This window comes from Puntigrus tetrazona, chromosome 7 (genome assembly GCF_018831695.1).
Source record: "Puntigrus tetrazona isolate hp1 chromosome 7, ASM1883169v1, whole genome shotgun sequence".
NCBI classification, from domain to species: Eukaryota; Metazoa; Chordata; class Actinopteri; order Cypriniformes; family Cyprinidae; genus Puntigrus; species Puntigrus tetrazona.
This window is the reverse complement of record NC_056705.1, coordinates 39,747,121-39,763,738: the sequence shown is the minus strand read 5'-3', so window position 1 is coordinate 39,763,738 and position 16,618 is coordinate 39,747,121.

Genomic DNA, 16,618 nt, shown 5'->3' with positions numbered 1-16,618 from the left:
TTGTCATTGGTCAGACTGGAATGACTTTGGTGGACCAACAACAGGTCCTGAGGGTGGAGAAATAGTTCCTATGGGAAGTATAAATGACAATTATCACAGTGTTTGCTCAGTGTCAAAGGAGGTAGAATGTCGTGCAAAAGATTATCCAGGAATTCCTCTTTCACAGCTTGGCCAAACCGTGAAATGCAATATGAAAGATGGACTTGTTTGCTTAAATAAACACCAAGGCTTTTCGCAGCAGTGCTATGACTATGAGATTAGAGTATTCTGTTGTGATGAAAACTGTGGCAACATCACAACACAGTCCTCAACTACAGCTGTTACAAAAATGTTATCAGGAAGTGTGCATATACCGCAAACTACAATATCAATGTTCCAAAGCTCTTCGAATGTTACAAACATATTCACAGGTTTGTCAACAATTTCTTCACCAACTTTTTCTTCCAGTATGCCTAAATCAAGTGAGAGCACATCAACAACTACAACTGCAACGTCAACAATGTTTTCTGCTACACTTTCAAGATTTCCAACAAGCAGGTTTACAGATGTTACAAGACCAGAAGTCCAGAGTTCACCCACTTCTAAAGGTTTAGCCACAACTTTAACAAGAATCAATACTTCTACACTTTCACTAACATTTTCGCATGGCATGACTACACCACAGATAACAAAATCTACAATTCAGAATTCCTCCAATACTACAAGCATGACAACACAGCCTTTGATCACAACAGCTACAAGAACATCCTCAACAAGTGTGCCTGTAACACTAACAACAACTTCAGTAATACATAGTTCCTCCACCCTTACAAGCCTATCTACAGGTTTATCAAAAGCACTTTCTACTGATACGGCTTTACCAAATATCTCAACTCACGTTCCTACAGTATTCAGTGCCTCATCAACAATCATTACTTCCTCCACAAGTAAAAGCTTATCAACAACTATGAGAACAACTTTAACAAATATGACTTCTTTACCTTCAATTTCTTCAACAAGCAGCGCTTCACAACAAATTACATCTGTAAAAGTGCAGAGTTCCCCCATTGGTAAAAGCATACCCACAACTTTAACTACAGGATTTACAGGTTTATCAACAGCGATCTCTACTGGTATGGCTTTGCCATCTATCTCAACCAGCATGGCTACAGCATCAACTACCTCATCAAGAATCATTAACTTCTCCACAAGTAAAAGCTTATCAGCAACTACAGAAACGGCTAAAACAAAGATGACTACAATACCTTCAGTTTCAACAAGCAGCTCTTTACAAGAAATTACATCTCTAAAAGTCCAGAGTTCCCCCACTGGTAAAAGCATACCCACAACTTTAAAAACAATCTCTACTGCTACACCTTCACTATTATTTTCACATGGCATGACTACACCACAGATAAAAACAACTACACTTCAGAAACTCTCCAATACTACAAGCATGACAACGCAATCTTTAACCACAACAACTGAAAGAATGTCATCAACAAGTTTGTATGTGTCACTAACTTCAACATCAAGAGTGCAGAATTCTTCCACCATTACAAGCAGATCTACAGGTAGATCAACAGCAACTTATACTGGTACTGGTACATCGTCTCCATCATTATCACCTGGTATGACTACAGAACAGTCAAAGACATCTACAGTCCATACTTCCTCTAATACTACAAGCACAACAACACAATCTTTCACTAAAACTACTACAAGAATGTCCTCAATGAGTGTGCCTACACTCTTAACTACAACTGCAATAATACATACTTCATCCACAAGGATGCCTACAGCATCAACTACTTCATCAACAATTATTACTTCCTCCACAAGTAAAAGCTTATCAGCAGCTACAGAAACAGCTTCAACAAAGATGACTGCCACATCTTCATCAAGATTTTCAGCTGGCACAACTACACCACTGACTAGAACATCAACATTCCAGAATTACTCCATTATTACAAGCATGTTTACAATTCCAGCAACAAAAACTTATTCTGTAACTCCATCGATAATCTCTCCAACAACCACAAAACTGACAACAAGTACTCCTACTCCTACCCCTAGATGTAATTGTCACTGGTCAGACTGGAACAACTTTGGTGGACCAACAACAGGTCCTGATGGTGGTGAAATAGTTACTATTAAAATATTAACTGACACCTATCCTACCTTATGCTCAGCATTAAAAGAAATACAATGCCGCTCAAAAAATTATCCTGGAATTCCACTTTCACATCTGGGCCAGGACGTGAAATGCAATATAAAAGAAGGACTAGTTTGCTTAAATAAACATCAAGGCCTTTCACAGCAGTGCTATGACTATGAGATTAGAATATTCTGTTGTAATGAAAACTGTGGCAACATCACAACACAGTCCTCAACTACAGCTGTTACAACAATTTCATCAGGAAGTGTGCATATACCTCAAAGTACAACATCAATGTTCCAAAGCTCTTCGAATGTTACAAACATATTCACAGATCTGTCAACAATTTCTACTGCTACACCTTCACCAACTTTTTCTTTCAGCATGCCTACACCAAGTGAGAGCACATCAATACATACAGCACCAACTTCAATAATGTTTTCTGCTACACCTTCAAGATTTCCAACAAGCAGGTTTACACATGTTACAAGACCGAATGTCCAGAGTTCACCCACTTCTAAAAGCTTAGCCACAACTTTGATAACAATTTCTACTCCTACACCTTCACTAACATTTTCACATGGCATGACTACACCACAGATAACAAAATCTACAATTCAGAATTCCTCCAATACTACAAGCATGACAACACAGCCTTTGATCACAACAGCTACAAGAACATCCTCAACAAGTGTGCCTGTAACACTAACAACAACTTCAGTAATACATAGTTCCTCCACCATTACAAGCCTATCTACAGGTTTCTTAACAGCAATTTCTACTGGTACGGCTTTACCAAATATTTCAACTAGCATTCCTACAGTATTAACTAGCTCATCAACAATCATTACTTCCTCAACAAGTAAAAGCTTATCAGCAGCTACAGAAATAGCTTCAACAAAAATGACTGCTACATCTTCATCAAGACTTTCAGCTGGCACAATTGCGCCACTGACTAAAACATCAACAGTCCAGAATTTATCCATTATGACAAGCATATCTACAGTTCCAGCAACAAAAACTCTTAGATGTAATTGTCACTGGGCAGACTGGAACAACTTTGGTGGACCAACAACAGGTCCTGATGGTGGTGAAATAGTTACTATTAAAATATTAACTGACACCTATCCTACCTTATGCTCAGCGTTAAAAGAAATACAATGCCGTTCAAAAGATTATCCTGGAATTCCTCTTTCACAGCTGGGCCAGGACGTGAAATGCAATATAAAAGAAGGACTAGTTTGCTTAAATAAACATCAAGGCCTTTCACAGCAGTGCTATGACTATGAGATTAGAGTGTTCTGTTGTGATAAAAACTGTGGCAACATCACAACACAGTCCTCAGCTACAGCCGTTACAACAATGTCATCCGCAAGTATTCATTTAATACCAAATACAACATCAACAATTTCACATGGCATGACTACAGCACAGACAAAAACAAGTACAGTTCAGAATTCTTTTAATACTACAAGCACGACAACACAATCACAAACTATATCAGATACAAGGATGTCATCAACAAATTTACGTATACCACTAACTACAACTTCGAGAGTACATAGTTCCTCCACCCTTACAAGCCAATCTACAGGTTTATCAACAGCGATCTCTACTGGTATGGCTTTGCCATCTATCTCAACCAGCATGCCTACAGCATCCACTACCTCATCAAGAATCATTACCTTCTCCACTAGTAAAAGCTTATCAGCAACTATAGAAACAGCTTCAACAAAGATGTCTGCTATACCTTCAGTTTCAACGAACAGTTCTTTACAACAAATTACATCTCTAAAAGTCCAGAGTTCCCCTATTGATAAAAGCATACCCACAACTTTAACAACAATCTCTACTTCTACACCTTCACTATTATTTTCACATGTCATGACTACACCACAGATAAAAACAACTACACTTCAGAATTTCTCCAAGACTGCAAGCATGACAATACTACCTTTAACCACAACAGATAGAATATCATCAATGAGTTTGTATGTACCACTAACTTCAAGAGTGCAGAGTTTCTCATCCAGTACAAGCAGATCTACAGGTACATCAACAACAATTTCTACAGGAACCTCTTCAACAACATTTTTGCACAGCATGACTACAGAACAGACAAAAACAACTACAGTCCAGAATTCCTCTAATACTACAAACATGACAACACCATCTTTCACTACAATGGCAACAAGAATGTCCTTAACAAGTGTGCCTATTCCACTAAATACAACTTCAAAAATACAGAGTTCATCCACCAGTATGCCTACAGCACAAACTACCCCATCAACAAGCATCACTTACTCCACAAGTAAAAGCTTATCATCAACTACAGCAACAGCTTTAACAAAGATAACTGCTACACCATCAATTTCTTCAACAAACAGCACTTCACAACAAATTACAACTCTGGCTATACAGGCTTCCCCTACTAGTAAAACTAGTAAAATATCTACAACCCAAACAAATTCGTCTACAGGTGTGTCTTTATCAATGTCTACTGGTATGGCTTTTCAAACTATCTCTACCAGCATACCTACAGCATCAACCACCTCATCAACAATCATTACTTCCTCCACAAGTAAAAGCTTATCAATAACCACAGCAACAGCTTCAACAAAGATGACTACACCTTCCACACCTTCAGTTTCCTCAACAAGCAGCTCTTCACAACAAATCACATCTCTAAAAGCCCACACTTCCCCAATTGGTGAAAGCATTTTCACAACTTCAACAACAATCTCTACTGGTACACTTTCACCATTGTTTTCATATGGCATAACTACATCACATAATAAGTTATCAGCAAGCCTGTTTTCCTCCACAAGTAAAAACATGTCAACAACTAAAGCAACAATCTCATCAAAGTTTTCTGCTATACCTTTAATTTCTTTTTCAACAAGCAGTATTATACAAAGCGTTACAAACCCAAAAGTCCAAAGTTCCCCTTCTGGTGAAAGCATATCCACAAAGACTTCTAAAGGTACACCTTCAACAAGTAAAAGCATTCTGGAAACTACAAAAAAAACTTCCACAGTTGTTTCTTCTATATCTCCAACTTATTCAATAAGCAAGTTTTCACAACAATTTACAACTTCAATAGGCAAGAGTTCATCCACTGCTACAAGCATATCCACAGCTCCAACAACATTTTCCACTGAACCACTTACAGAACCACTTATGACAAAGTTGTCTGATGTCCTGAATTACCCCACTAGTAAAAACATATCCACAACTCTACCTTCAATTTCTACTGGCTCACCTTCATTGACTTTTTTGGCTGCCTACAATGTAACAGGTATATCTCTATCTCCAGTCACAATAACATCTTCTACAACTCATTCAATAACTTTTCCAACTTTCATAACTCTAAAAACAACTAGCTATGTTCCTACACCTTTATGCATTTGCCACTGGTCAGACTGGAATGACTTTGGTAGCCCAACAAAAGGTGTTAAAGGTGGTGAAGTAATACCTATTTCTACCTTTTCTACAACCTGCTCAGAACCAAAAGAAGTGGAATGTCGTGCTAAACGATACCCTGGTGTTCCTCTTTCACAACTTGGACAGTTTGTAGAATGTAATGTAAAACATGGACTTGTCTGCTCAAACAAAAACCAAGTCCACACACAGCAATGCTTTGACTATGAAATTAGAGTATTCTGTTGTGACAGAAACTGCGGCAATTTCACAACAAAATCACCAGTTTCAACTGCTACTAAAATGCCATCAACAAGCTTGCCTTTACAGTCAACTATAGTGCCAACAGTCCAAAGTTCCTCCACTAGTTCAAGCATATCTAACATAACAGTAAGTTACAAAACAAGTTCTTCAACAACTTTCACAACACCAAAATCAATGACTCTTTCTCCGACCCCTGGCTGTATTTGTAATTGGTCAGAATGGATTAATTTTGGTGGTCCAACAACAGGACCTGATGGTGGTGAAATAGTACCTATTAAAAAAATAACTGAAACCTTTCATATCATCTGCTCAGCACCAAAGGATGTGGAATGCCGTTCAAAACATTACCCTCGAGTTCCTCTTTCACAGCTTGGACAGGTTGTAAAATGCAATATGAAAGATGGGCTATTCTGCTTAAATAAAAACCAAGGCTTTGAACAGAAGTGCTTTGACTATGAAATTAGAGTATTCTGTTGTGTTGGAAAAAATAGCAGCAACACAACACATTGTCCAACCACCACACTGGTTTCAGTAGCTACGATGTCTATATCGCCAAATACAAAACAAACCAATGAAAATTTCTTTGCAACTACAATAACATCCAATATTTCTACACTGGCATCATCACCTATCATGCCTGCCCTACCATCTACAACACCAACACTCCAAAGTTTCTCCAACAATACCAGCCTATACACAACTCCAGTAACAGTTTCTCCTCTATCCAGAACAGCCACACATACTTCTAAGCCTACTTGCATTTGTCGTTGGTCAGAATGGTTGGACTTTGGGGGACCAACAATAGGTCCTGAAGGTGGTGAAAGCATATCAATCAAAATGATTTTGGATAATTATCCTACAGTCTGCTCTGCACCAAAGGATGTTGAATGTCGTGCAAAAAATTATCCCAGATTGTCTCTTTCCCAGCTTGACCAGGTTGTGAAATGTAATGCCAAAGATGGCCTTGTGTGCTTGAACAAATACCAGGACATTACACATCAGTGCTTTGATTATGAGATCAGAGTATCCTGCTGTGATGGAAATTGTGGCAGTACCACAGCACAGACTTTGCTAACTCCTACTCTTGGATGTATTTGCCAGTGGTCAGACTGGATGGACTTCGGTAGCCCAACAACAGGTCCTGGAGGTGGTGAAATGATTTCGAATAAAAGAATAATTGACACCTATTCTTCCTCCTGCTCAGCACCAAAAGAATTAGAATGCCGTGCAAAACATTACCCTGAACTTTCTCTTTCACAGCTTGGCCAGGTTGTGATATGTAATGCAAAAGATGGACTCATGTGTCTTAACAAAAATCAAGATATTACCCAGCAATGCTTTGACTATGAAATCAGAATATTATGCTGTCAAGGACTATGTGGCAGCTCCACGCAGACAGCAACAACCTCTGACAAGTTGTCAGTTTTAACAACAACCACACCAGCAGCAGCTTCTTTGGGTACAACTTCTTTAAAACAGATATCACCTTTCATTACATCAAAACAAGTTACTCCTACCCATGGATGCATGTGCCAGTGGTCAGACTGGATGGACTTTGGTAGCCCAACAACGGGACTTGGAGGTGGTGAAATGATTTCCATTAAAAAAATTGGCACCTATTCTTCCAACTGCTTAGCACCAAAAGAATTAGAATGCCGTGCAACACTTTACTCTAAACTTTCTCTTTCACAGCTTGGCCAGGTTGTGATATGTAATGCAAAAGATGGACTCATGTGTCTTAATAAAAATCAAGATATTACCCAGCAATGCTTTGACTATGAAATCAGAGTATTATGCTGTCATGGACAATGTGGCAGCTCCACGCAGACAGCAACAACCTCTGACAGTTTGTCAGTTTTAACAACAACCACACCAGCAGCAGCTTCTTTGGGTACAACTTCTTTAAAACAGATATCATCTTTCATTACATCAAAACAAGTTACTCCTACCCATGGATGCATGTGCCAGTGGTCAGACTGGATGGACTTTGGTAGCCCAACAACAGGTCTTGGAGGTGGTGAAATTATTTCCATTAAAAAAATTGGCACCTATTCTTCCAACTGCTTAGCACCAAAAGAATTAGAATGCCGTGCAACACTTTACCCTAAACTTTCTCTTTCAAAGCTTGGCCAGGTTGTGATATGCAATGCAAAAGATGGACTCATGTGTTTTAACAAAAATCAAGATATTACCCAGCAATGCTTTGACTATGAAATCAGAATATTATGCTGTCACGGACAATGTGGCAGCTCCACGCTGGCAGCAACAACCTCTGACAGGTTGTCAGTTTTAACAACAACCACACCAGCTTCTTTGAGTACAACTTCTTTAAAACAGATATTACCTTTTAATACATTAAAACCAGAAACTTCTACCCCTCAATGTATTTGTCAGTGGTCAGAATGGTTGGACTTTGGTGGCCTGACAGTAGGACCTGAAGGCGGTAAAAAAATAACAATCAAAAAAATAACAGATACCCATCCTTCCCTCTGTTCAGCCCCAAAGAAGGTAGAATGCCATGCAAAACATTACCCTCAACTTTCTCTTTTACAGCTTGGACAGCTTGTTATTTGTAATGCAAAAGATGGGCTACTGTGTTTGAACAAAAATCAAGATACCACACAGCAATGCTTTGATTATAATATCAGAGTATTATGCTGTCATGGAAAATGTGACAACTCCACACAGACATCAATAACTCCTTCTAGGTCTCCAAGTTCAACAACAGCCACAATTTCAAGTACACCTTCAGCAGCTTATACACCTTCCAAGACATCAAAACCATCCACACTTATTCCCACTCCTCCATGCATTTGTCAGTGGTCAAAATGGTTGGATTTTGGTAGACCAACACCAGGTCCAGAAGGCGGTAAACATGTACCAGTCAAAGTTATTACTGATACATATCCAACGTCCTGCTCAATACCACAGGCAATTGAATGCCGTGCAAAGCTTTATCCACGACTTCCTTTATCACAGCTTGGCCAGGTACTGAAGTGTAATCTTAAAGATGGACTTGTTTGCCTAAATAAAAATCAAAATATCACCCACCAGTGCTTTGACTATGAGATGAGATTGCTGTGTTGTCATCGGAATTGTGTTAATGCAACTTTACCAGCAGCATTGTTTCTAGCTTTATACAATTCCTCCACAAGTGTAAGCACAACCAATGTACCCCCAACAAGAGCTATGATAACAACCATGTCAAAAACTTCTCCTTCTAAATGTATTTGCCAGTGGTCAGACTGGATGGACTTTGGGAGCCCAACAACAGGGCCTGAAGGTGGTGAAATTATACCTATACATGCCGTAATGAATGCATATCTTAATGTCAGCTCTGCTCCAAATGAGGTTAAATGTCATGCAAAACTCTACCCTGGACTGCTTCTTTCACAGCTGGGCCAGGTAGTAACATGCAGTTCTGAAGATGGACTAATTTGTTTAAACAAGAACCAAGGTGTTACGCAACAATGTTTTGATTATGAAATTAAAATATTACATTGTCATGGATTGTGTGGAAAATCATCCAAAATTACACAAACAAATGAGCATTTGTTAATCAGCACAATTATCACCACAAGAAGTTTGCCAATTTTTACAGGTTCAACAGGGGGTCACATTACTGCAAATCAGGATTGTGTCTGTGAATATAATGGCAGTACGTTTAAGCCAGGTAATTATTTTGAATATTTTGTTATTATTGTTATATTTATGTATACATGCATTATTATATAATTAAAAGTCTGTTTTATTTTCTCTTAACTTTATTTCACAGAGTCAGAAATACACAATAAAATAATGCTGGATGGTGCTGGATGGTGTTACATTGAAAAATGTGTCAAAACAAAAGATAAGAAGTGTAATGTAATAAAATTATCAGTACCCTGTTTAACAACAGTGTTGCCCTCAGCATTCATGCCATTGAGAGGCAACTGTGATAAACACATGCCTCCCCTTAAAGTAAGTATTTTCATAATTGAGCACCACATTATTTATTTTTGTTGGCAATTTGAATAGCATATAATATACTACAGCAATGTTAAATAACACTTTTTATTTTTTTTTAAGAATGGTGAATCTATTCATGTGGGAAACTGCTCTATAGGGACATGCATAAATGGTACAGTTGAGCATAAAGAAGTACACTGTGATCCTGTCCAGTATCCTGAGTGTAAGAACACATTTCCACCACTGAAAGTTGCTAACGAGTCTGGATGCTGTTTTAAATATGAGTGCCAATGTGAGTCAAGATGGATATCTGATGTTCTGTTTACTGTTTAACACCAGTTACTGTCTCACAACATATTGAAAATGACCTGTACATGTTGCTTTAGGTGTCTGCAGTGGCTTTCCTGACCTACATTACGTTACATTTGATGGAATATACTACTCTTTTCAGGGAAACCTCACTTACGTGCTTGTGAAAGAAATCGATCCGAAGTTTAACTTCAGTGTTGTGGTCAGTAATGTCTTGTGTGATGCTAAAGAGGCCTCAAGTTTCTGCCCCAAGTCTCTGAAGGTTCGCTACAAATCTTTTGAGATCTTCATGTCTCAGAGGATTTCTGGAGGAACTATAATGAATTTGGTAAATTTGCTAAATCCTTGTTAGAAAACTTTATTCAATGGTTACAGTTGCTCATTAGCATGCATATTACTAGAATTGTAGTTATTTATTAGTGCTTATTAAGCACAGATTAATGCCTTATTCTACATGATCACTAATCCTACCAATTCTAAAGTTCAAATTCAAATTCAAATTTCAGAATAAGTGTCTATTTGTGATAGTCATCAGTTAAATAACTACATTAAAATGCTGTATAATGTGTTAAAACTTTCTGGGTAATTGCATCTGGGTAAATGCAGGATGACTTCTCTAGACTTCTACCACCATCCAACCACGTTAATAGCTTCTAATCTAAATGACGAAATCTTTGTAATTATGTTACCACTCCTAAAATGTGGCTTACTTAATGAATTTATTTATACATTTATTTATTTATTTTGGATATTTAGGAAACCTCAAGAGAGGGAGAGGCAAGTTAGCTTTAGGTTTAGGTTTGTTAGTGGTTATGTTGAGATGGTATATATTAAATTATATACATTAAAGTTTTCAATTTTAAATTATTTACTTCTTATGCAAACTATATTTGAGGTAAGTGCTATAAAATGGAATACTCGTGACATACAAGCTTATGCTTGTTTTTTTGGTTTGTAGATTTATGTGAATCAAAAGAAAGTCAAGTTTCCGTTTGAAAATAAAGATGTCCGTGCCACAGACAATGGTACAGAGTCTCATGTGGTCATGTCTGACATTGATGCACACATCTCCTTTGCTGGCACAATGTTCTCCATTCATCTCCCATGGCAAAAGTTCCATGGAAACACAGAGGGCCAGTGTGGTAGGTTCACTGTCTTGTTAAAATTATGAAATACAGATTAAATTGACAAAATTTCTCGTGATTTTTGTCCTTTTGCAGTTATATTCCAAACAGAAATAAAATTACCTGTATTGTTCTGTGCTATCTCAGAATTAGTTAAGTTAAAAAGTAAAAAAAAACCTCTGGTTTTGTGTTTTCAGGTGTGTGTGATAATAACCAAAGAAACGATTGTCGCTTGCCAAATGGCACCGTTATATCATCTTGCCAAGACATGGCTCCATATTGGCAAGTACAAAACAAGAACAACAACAACTTTCTTTCACCAAGACCTGAGTCCATATCAAAGCCATGCCCTTTTTCTGCAATATGCAAAATAATGGAACGCAAGTAAGTGCACAATTAAATCATTTTAAATTTAAAAAGACAAAGTTCGGCCATGAAACTATATATGGCTAATGGGTCCTTTAGCCAAACTGATGATATTCACAGGATCGGACTGCTTGACGCAAGCTGATTGGTTCATTTTGCATTTAAGCATTCTAGTGATACTCTGACACCCTCCACCTTTCACAGCTCCACTTGCATAGATCTACTATGGGTAATTTTAAGATACATGCTATTTGTGCAGCAGCAGTATGTCTTAAATACTCATAGCACCATATTGGCGTATGTACTGGCAGTAGCAGTTGTATACTTGCTTTGCACGATAACCAACAGCAGCAGCAATTCAACAGTGTAGCAGACCTATCCCACCAAAGACTAAATACATTAACATTGTCATATCCATTACCATGCTAAAATCTTCAGACAATTGTCATGACATAAATATATTAAATTTATATCAGCTAAATGTGGATATAATAATAATAATAATACAATGAATTCTACAGGCTTTTTGAGAAATGCCATAAATTCATCCCTTTTGAGCCTTATATGTCAGCCTGTAACTCTGACGTGTGTAAAATGAAGAACAAAGCCGTCGGCTGTGCCAGCCTGCAGGCCTATGCCAGGGAATGTGCTACGGCAGGAGTATGCGTAGACTGGAGAGGTTTGACAAATGGAGTGTGTGGTCAGTATTATCTAAGCGTAAATCCATCAGAATAACAGAATGTTGTTGGTTTTACAAACACCTAACCTCTTTTGTTTAATTCAGATTTTAAATGTGATAAGCCACTGACATATAAAGCTTGTGGTCCTCAAGTGGAATCAACCTGTGATGGAAGGTAGGCCCTATTTGAAATCTCCAAAAAGTATTTTGAATGTTTGCAAATGTGCAATAAAGAAAACTGTAGTTATTATGTTTGTGTATCATTTTAGATTTAATGGCAATAACGCGTTCAGGAATCAGGAATCAGTGCTGTGGGAAGGATGTTACTGTCCAAGCGGTGCCACACGTTTGCGACCTAATTCTAATGTCTGCGTTGCAAGCTGTAAGCAAGCTGCACTGAAAGCCGGTGAGTTGAATATTTATTTTGTTAAGGCTTTAATGACATTTTACATTTCATAAATGAATAAATAATTTGGTTAAGTAAGGCTAATGGTATGTCTTGCCCTCTCTCGCCATGGAAAGACGTCAATAAACAACTGTAAACAATTTGTCAATTAACATTGCATTTACCTCATGTCAGTGCTCCCAAATCAGTGTATTTCTATATGAAAGTAAGGCCTGTATAAATATTATTTAACCTGTTATGTCTTTACTATGTTTTCAGAAATCCTCGGCTTTCAGAAACGAGGGGCAGTGATCTGAAGTTCCTCTGCTGAACACCAGCTCTAGGCAACTTCAGTGGAAAGGGATAACGGATTACACTGAATGAACAATGAACTGCTTTAAATATTAAATGTGTATTTCTAAAATGTTTGTTAAATGCATTTAAATGTGGGTAATCAATAAACACTGTATAAAATATTGTATTTAAAACTCCAAAACAGCATAATAAAAACAATGAACAATGTATCATGTGTTGTGTGGTGTATTTTGCAAAATTTCTCAGGATTTAATATTAATCTAGCAATATAAACCCACGAAATTAATAAAGAAAAATCTGTATTCTTGTAAGCATGGGCTAGCGTAAATCATCCATCATACTGGGTAAAATAAACAACACAACATATGTTAAAACAACGTTATTGTCAAATAGTTGGTCTCTTTTTTGTTTTATTGTCCCGTGTGCCCTAATTTCAGTTAATTGTCTTATTGTGTTCAGCTGTGTCTTGTTAATTTAGTCATTTACTTTGTGTATTTAAGTCCAGTTTGTTTCGACCGTCGTCGTTTATTGTGTGCCTATTTTCTGCCTGCCTGCAGCAGCGATATTTTCTTGTTTGCAAATTATTAAAACTCTTAAAGTGTTATGCTCGCCGAGTGCTCCTTCCCTGAACCACACCGTGACAGTTGAAATAACCACTTCAGCATTTATCTGACCCAGCAAAAAAATTTTTTTTATTGTATATTAAAGTCAGTCAGACATTTTAGCCAAGTCAACTACAGAGAAAGAGGGGAAAAAACTACCTCTAGGGAGGAGCTTTTGCTACATATAGACCTGTGCACTACATTAAATATTCATAATATTTTTTTCTTGACTCATTTATTGTGTTCAAATAAAATTGTCAAACATGTTTTGACATCCATGCTGGCTTTAACTATGAATTTTGAGTAAAAACACAATGTATGAAAAATGTATATAAATATGTGCAGTTTAAATGTTCTATCCGAATGTTAATTATTATAGCAAAAACTGGTCACACTTTGTATTAAGTGGCCTTAAATACTATGCACTTACATAAAATAATAAGTACAATGTACTTATTGTGTTCATATTGTATTGCAAAATATTACTGCTGCTATTGAGATGGATACGGGCAAGGTTAGGGACAGGTTTGGTGGTTTGGGTAGTTTATGGGTGGGTTAAGGAGTAAGAGATGGGTCAACAGTGTAATTATAAAGGGAATTACATATAAGTATTTTAAAAAACCCAAAAAACTAGTAAGTAGACAATAAGTGCATTGTACCAAATGATTAATTAATTCTTTTTTTTGATGTTTCTTCTTGTTATTTTGATGTGCTAAAATGACTGTGTGTGTGTGTGTGTGTGTGTGTGTGTGTGTGTGTGTGTGTGTGTGTGTGTGTGCAGACAAATATGAGACAATGACATGCATTAAATCCTTAGAAATGCATGATGGGCAAAGTTAGATACCTTAAATGCACTCATTCATTGAATATACGTTGCGATTTTGCATGAGATAAACATCCATCATTTGATTATAAATGCTTTTATAAATTATTAAAAGTATTATAAAGATTATAAAAGTATTTCCTTGTCGTCTTACTCTTCAGTGTTTTCTTCCAGGAAAAAAAATCTTGAAAGACTTTTGTCTCATACCTTCATTGAAATGAATGAAAAATGGCCACAACAGAAGGTAAATGTTTTTCCGGTTCTCTCCCTCAAGTATATTTATTCAGGTATTGCGAAAGTAACCTTTACATAAAGGCTTTAACTTACCTCGATTTGATCTTCGGTTGCATATACCATGCCATAGCAGAGCATCAATCATGACAATGTGTGTTTGAATTACGCCGTTGAGCCATTGAGCTCATTTCTGAATCCTGAATCCAGTTTACACCAAAGACCGTATTAAGCTCCATCTGTTTGCTCTGTGCTTGTGAAATAATGCAGTATATAGCAAAGAAGAGCGTGAGAAAACATGCCAGATCCCAGTTTCAGCAAACACTTGGTGGCCATGGACACATCTTCTAACATGACATAAACCAGAAGACTCTGGGGATAAGAACACCTCATTTTTAGCAAGGATAATAATAAATAATAATAACAATAATCCACTAAAACAAATTCTACATTCTCTGCTGAATTCAGCTGATGAATCTTTAAAAACAATGCTTTACGGCAGGCTTAATTAATATATTTATATATACTTTTTTCTTTTAAAACACTAATGATTCATTTTTTACATACTGGTGTATACAGGATATTTTTTAAAATGTCCTTTAATCAATCAGGATGCAGATCCTGGAAGGGTTTTATGACTCACCCTATTGGTCACAAGCAATAATTGCTATTATGCAGAAACATTTCCATGTGCTAAAAGTAACACGGCGTCTAAAGTTTTGTTAAGGAGTGTTCACGGCGTTGCGTCACTTTTGAGGATTAATGCAGCAAGGACTCAATATTTATACATCATTAGTTCAAAAGAGTTCCCCACCCCGTGCTTTGTTACAGTCCTTTCTCTTGCGTTGCAGAAAAGGCACACGCCAAAACCACAAACATTTACACATATAATGACATTTCCAGCTATTGCTTGAATTCAAATATTTCTATCATGTTTAGCATGTTTTCAGCATTTTGACTCACAGATGGCATGTCTGGTAAAGTTCAAGGTGATGTAAAAATCTCTGTCGTAGAAACATATCAATAACAATATTAATAAGAGCTCAGATATATTTGGGCTTTCGTGCTGTTGTTTTATATAAATGGTCTAGCTCATATGTAGTTTCTAGTTATAATTAATAAGTATAATAATAATAATAATAATAATAATTTTTAATTAAATGTGTTCTCAGCTTTAACATTTTTTTAAAAGTATGTATTAAGTATTAAGTATAAAAGTATGTTTTACAATTGAATTATATGTTACTCTGCTTTTCTTTGCCATTTTTTTGTAATGGTAATAGGAATTTATGAGTGAAAATAGATTCTACATCTAATTTTTTCAATGTATAACTATAAAGATATAAAGAAGCATGGTTAAAAGAAGAAATTAAACAAACATTAATTGAATATTTATTTATGTGGCTTTAAATTCACATTTTGACTACTACTACTATTATTATTATTATTAAATGCATGTTTTTTTTATTCATTAAACATGAAATCTATATATTTTTAATAATGAGCCTCGTTTATTCTTGGATTCTGAATACAGGTATGGAAATCTATCAGCTAAACGCTACATTATGCTGTCATACAAAATAAACATGTGGCCCCACCTTTAGTTCAATCTCACGTCCCTTCTGAGGGACAAGAGCTATAAAACTCTGAGTATAGGTCTATGTCTTTCTCAGTGAACCCGTGGAGAGCTCGACGCTCCTCACACATCATGGACAGGATAAAGATCATGTCTATAGGAGCGCTGATATGGACACTGTCTACTGGACTTGCTGCAACACAAACTAGTAAGACTACTTTGAAACAAGTGTTTTCAAATACTGGACTTAAGACATTTATTTGTAAAATGCATTTAATTTCTGTAACACCTTACAATGAAGCTCTATTTGCTAACTGCACTAGTTAACACTAAATTAATGATGAAAATACGCATTATGCATTTATTAATATCAGTTTGTGTTAATTTTAACAGTTGAATGTTTCCGTATATAATTAAATAAAGATTAATAAATACTGTA